The sequence below is a fragment of the Phoca vitulina genome, unplaced genomic scaffold (assembly GCF_004348235.1).
Source record: "Phoca vitulina isolate PV1807 unplaced genomic scaffold, GSC_HSeal_1.0 scaffold86, whole genome shotgun sequence".
Classification (NCBI taxonomy): domain Eukaryota; kingdom Metazoa; phylum Chordata; class Mammalia; order Carnivora; family Phocidae; genus Phoca; species Phoca vitulina.
In genome coordinates this window covers 904,414-909,664 of record NW_022589789.1, presented here as the reverse complement: position 1 = coordinate 909,664, position 5,251 = coordinate 904,414, and the positions used below count along the sequence as shown (strand labels likewise).

General features: G+C 40.9%; 1 pseudogene; it reads right to left on the bottom strand.

The window, feature by feature from the left end:
* Nucleotides 1-3,381: 3,381 nt before the first annotated feature.
* On the bottom strand, nt 3,382-4,622 carry LOC116626382 (annotated as a pseudogene).
* Nucleotides 4,623-5,251: the final 629 nt, after the last annotated feature.

Here is a 5,251-nt window from a genome sequence, read left to right as displayed (position 1 = left end):
TTGATTGTGCACTACACACGGACACAACTCACCCCTTCATTTTAAGTCACTCTACTCTAAGTCACTCTGTCATGATAAAATCCCAGATCCTTATGATGCTTACCCAGTAAATATGAGATTCCCTGTCACCTCCCATGTACACAAATTGCTCCAGTGTCCCCCAACTCTCCCTATCTCCCTAGGTAACCTTATCTCTCTTACTCCCTTAATTTTTTAACAAGTTCTCTGTATTACTATTCTCATTTCCCTGCGTTTGCACGGACACCAGCCACTGCAGTCTGACTTAGCCCCTACTCGTCCACTGAAAATGCTCTCAATAAGATCCAAAGAGTGTACAATTGTCTTCTCTAACTCCATCTCTTTTAGCATTTGACACTCTTGACTTTGCTCCCCATGCTCTCAAATGTGAATTTGGTGACACAATTCTCCATTTGTTCAGCCTTTACCTTCCTGGGCCCTCCTTATTCTCCCCAGTGCATTCATATCTCAGTGCTGAAGAGAACAAAGACTGCTTTCTCAGTTAGGTTGTATAATCAGTGTGTTGTCTCACTCTCTTCAGGTAGCCAGGCAGTCAGGACAGTCTCTCTGAAGCATGCAGGTCACAGTGGCAGAGGGAAAAGTGAGCCCAGCAAAGAACAAACTGGCCACAAAAACTCTGCCATTTCATTTCTACCACATTTCATTGGCCAAAGCTAGTCACATGACCGAGCCTGACTCCCACCGGGCAGGGAAATACAATCCTCATTCTGAGAGTGGAAGGAAAACAGATACTAGTGGGGAATACCACCTCCTCCAAGCTTTCCTTTTGTCCAGTGACTTTTTGTTGTCTCCTGCCCTATAAATCCTCTTTTCTTATGTGTATGATCGTTATGGTAGAGTTTATCCACAGTCAGGGTCTGGAATCATCCTAGAAGCTGGTAAGTCTAAAATCTCTACCTACAGTCATCATCTCTTTTCTGAATTTCTGTCACTTTGTCCAAGTTTGTATCCATCTAAGTTTTAGCAATTCAAGGGATAACTCTTAGGGTTGTGTGGAAGGGTGAGAAAGTAGGATGAGACAGATAGGGATGGGCAGGAGGGAAATGGGAAGAGTCCAAGGTAACACAAATAAAGGTTCATATGTTTAGCAGGTTCACTTCTTAGTTGGAAGTTTTATTATAATATTTCTCTTTATCTATAAAATGGTAATAATAATAATTCCTACTTAATAAGATGGTTCTGAGGACTGAATTCATATATGTAAAATGCAAGAATGATGGTTGGCTTGTAATTTTTTACCTCAGAGTTTTAGCATGAGAGGAAGCTTAGGTATTATTTATTCTAACCCTCTACTTCTACAGATGAGAAAAACAAGGTCAAGAAAAATGCAAAGATTGGCACAAAGTTGACAACTAGCTTTTGGGTGGACCAGCTCTAGCATTCAGCTTTCCCAATGCTCCATTCATCCACATTTCAGGGATACTATATTGTCATTTTTTTATGTGAACTATAAAAATTCAAAGGCAGGAATGCAAACCAATGTTATTCAGTCATAGCAGAGATTTTTTTCTGATTGTACTCCATTGCTAGAATCTGACATGTCTCATTATAAGTGCTACTCTATAGAGGAGTCATGTGCTGGAGAGTTTGCACTCTCTTGAGACAAGCCAAGATCTTGTGGCAGGATTTGGTCTATTGGTTTAACTTGGAAAGTTGCACATAACTTTCTGGTATCCCACAAATTAAAGTAGAACTACTATAATTTAGTTCCTAAGAGTACTGTGTGAAATCAAATTTTATTGCATTACTATCGTTGTAGCTATCCTTAAAAAATATTCTTTTTTTTAAACCAATATCAATATGTGGAAAAATTCAGAACTAGTCACATGCAGCCAAAGTTTCTGTTTGTTATAAACAGAGAAGAATCTTGAATGTAATAAGTTGTTTGGGCAAATCTGTTTTTGTCTGCTGTGACCGACTGTCCATTATATCTGTGTCCATTATGGACAGCATGTAATTTAAGAGCAGTGGTTTGTGAAGAATGAGGCAAATGCCAAGGTTGGGAGGGAAACCCAAGTTACTCTGTTAACCAAATTCATCTTAAAATACTTTTAATTTTTCAACAACCTACTAATCTCTGCATACTTGGCTTTGCAAAGTTACAAAATCAAAATGCTTTATTCAACTAAAATATATACTTCATAGGGGAAAAAAGATCCCCCCCCCCAGGAATATTTAATTTAAAAATTCTGTGTTGAGAAGATTTCAGAGAAATCTATAGAGACCCAGGCCCAAGAATACAGATCTAATAAGTTATTTAACTAAAAATTGTAACACAGGGGAAGACCTGTGAGCTTATGAATCTGTCAGCAAATCTGCTAGCAAACTTGCTTAGTTTTAACCCTGGAGGAAGACATTATCTTCATTATGTTAGTCAGGAAATAAAACTACAATACAGACACTATCTCTGTTCTCCCAGGCTGTTTTTTTTTTTTTTTTCATACAAACATCTTTTAAAAGACAGTATGGGAAAGAGTTGCCACTGGAAGTATAGAAACCCCATGGAGAATTGTCATCAAACAAGTTTGTTTCTTTTTATTGCTGTGTAGTATTCCATGGAATGGATACACCACAATATATTTATCCATTCAACAGTTGATGGGCATTTGGGTTGTTTTTGGGTTTGGCTCCAAAATATTTTACAAAGTAGTTATCATTTTGCACTTCCAACAGCAAAATACAAGAGTTTCAATTGCTCCACATCTAAGTCAGCACTTTAATTTAAACCCCTCTTCATATGAACTAGTATCTCATTGTAGTTTTAATTTGAATTTTTTATAATTTAAACCCCTCTACATATGAACTAGTATCTCATTGTAGTTTTATTTTGAAATTTTTAAGGAATAAAACTATTGGATCTTTTTATGTTATTTGCCTTCTTTTTTTTGTACCATCTTTGGTTAAATTTTCATTCAGATCTTTCTTTTTAAGAATCTAGTTAATTGTCTTCTTAACATTGAGTTGTAATTTTTGACATAGACTCTCTTTGACCAAACTTCAGATAGATTCTTCAGGCCCTCCTTTTATTTTTTGTTTTGTTTTTCCTTTTTTAAAAATTTTGATCTGTTTCACCCATTAGATTTGTCTGAAGAACAGCTTCCCATGTTCAAAATTTTGGGGAGAAAAGAATCCTTGAACCAATTGGTCCCTAGAATACTAACACCCTATAGGTCTTGTGTTCCTCTAATTGGCCCTTCCACCTGGCAGGGCCTCCTGCATGCCTCTGAAGAATACCACAGAAGGTGCTGGGAAAGGAGAGAGGGACATGGACTCAGCAGCTGCACCACCCTGGACTCTTCTCTGTACACCCAGGGAGGAGCAGTGCTCCCAGCAGGGCAGCCTCTAGGTGAGGCTCCTTTTTCTCCATGGCCTGCAGCGCCTGGCCCCACACCTGCACATGCAGGAGCCCTCTGTCTCTATCCAGTACCCATGGTGCTGGATGTGCTGTAGAAGCCTGTTGACCACATCCAGCGTCTGGTCCTTCTCTAGCACAATGTCATAAGAGTCTGTGTTGTGCTTCGGCCGCTCTTCCACCTTTCACTCAAGAAACCAATCTTGAGAATGCTTTCCACACCAGGAATTGCATCAGCCATAGTGAGGTCCCCCGTGGAGTCTCCCAGCAGGAAGATGTGGTTTTGCCCTGAAGCTGCTGGAAGTACCCAGAGTTCTCACAAACAGAGCTGTTCTTGTTGTCTGTGCATATGAGCTGGCTCTTGAATCCCTGTAGGAAACTGTCTTTCTCAAAGTCCATGTAATTATGGACACAGTGTGGATGATGGGGTGGAACACTTTCATCTGTCGGATAATCTCCTCTAGGATATCAACAATGCCTGTGGAAAAGATGAAAAGGGGAAGGTTATGTTGATAGAGGATATTGAAGAACGTCTTGTATCCCTCCCTAAGCATTGCATTGGATTCTCTAACCACCTGGGCTATCTGAAACTTCTGAATCTTCTGCTGGCATGGGAGACATGTGCTTTGGTCCACCAATCCATCATATGAAGTAATTTCTCTATGATGGTCCAGTGTGGGTCAGTCTCAACTGGGTAATGGTAGTGAAGGAGCCCCTTAAGCTCATTCCAGTACTGCTCACTGATGATCTTGCTGCTATCTAGAATGTTTTAAGAAGTCCATCGCTACTTACAAGTCCATCCATTATGTGCAAACCTGCTCAAGGTCAAGTCAAAATCAGAAATGACCTGTAAGCGTTCTCCTCCACCCCTGCGGAGGGTGCCAACAATCTCTTGCACTTGCCCAGGCTGCCAACATCAGGGCCCTGGCCTTCATCAGGGTTCTCACCTGTCCCGAGACCCAAGAGAAGCACTGACCCCTGCTCCACACTGGGCCCAGGGGGAGCTCAGGACAGCTCAGCAGCTTTGTAAGGCTGGGGTACAGGGGTGGGGAGGGGGATGAAGGGGGCTCTGGCCTGACTCAGGGCGCTTACTGGCCAGGGTGGCATGGCAGGGACCCCGGGGAGGGGGAAGGGTTTGGAGAGCCCTGGGGATCCGGGCCTGCCCTGACATTTCCTTCTGCCTCACGTCTCTACCATGGCACTCCTGGCTCTTTTTTTGATTAGGCCCCATCCTTGGTCCCTGTCTTTAGTCTTCACAGTCCAGTTGTGGCAAGAATGTTGCTAAATTAGTTGATAGAGAATCCTCTATCTTTGATATCTGATCACCCTTGATTATCTAGTCAAATTCTTCATCCTCCATTCTTGATGTCTAAGCTCTTGACCTGCCTTCAGCAAGAATCTTGTACAGACAAGATGGTCTTAAACAGACAGTGTAGCAAGAATAACCCTACCCTTGATATCCCTTCATAAGTGATTTTCCATCCACCAACCCCTTCACCTGCTTGATATCTGTAAGTCCCCAGCTATCTCTGCTGTATTTATATTTGGGCCAGATCTCTCTCAGTTGTGATAGTCCCAACACCATTTGCAATAGTTCTGAACAAAGTCTTCCTGTTTTAACAAGTGGCAGAATAATTTTTTAACAGTGTTTTTTATGTGTTCTAGATACAGTTCATAATCTGTTGTATATTTTGAAAATATTTTTTCCAAGTCCATCCTTGGCATTTTCATTTTTTTATAATTATCTTCTGGAGTACAAAAGTTTTTAGTTCTATTGAAGTCCATTTTAAGAATATTTCTTATATAGTTCAAGCTCTTTGTGTCTTTAGAAATCTTTGCCTAACTCAAGGTCACAAAGAT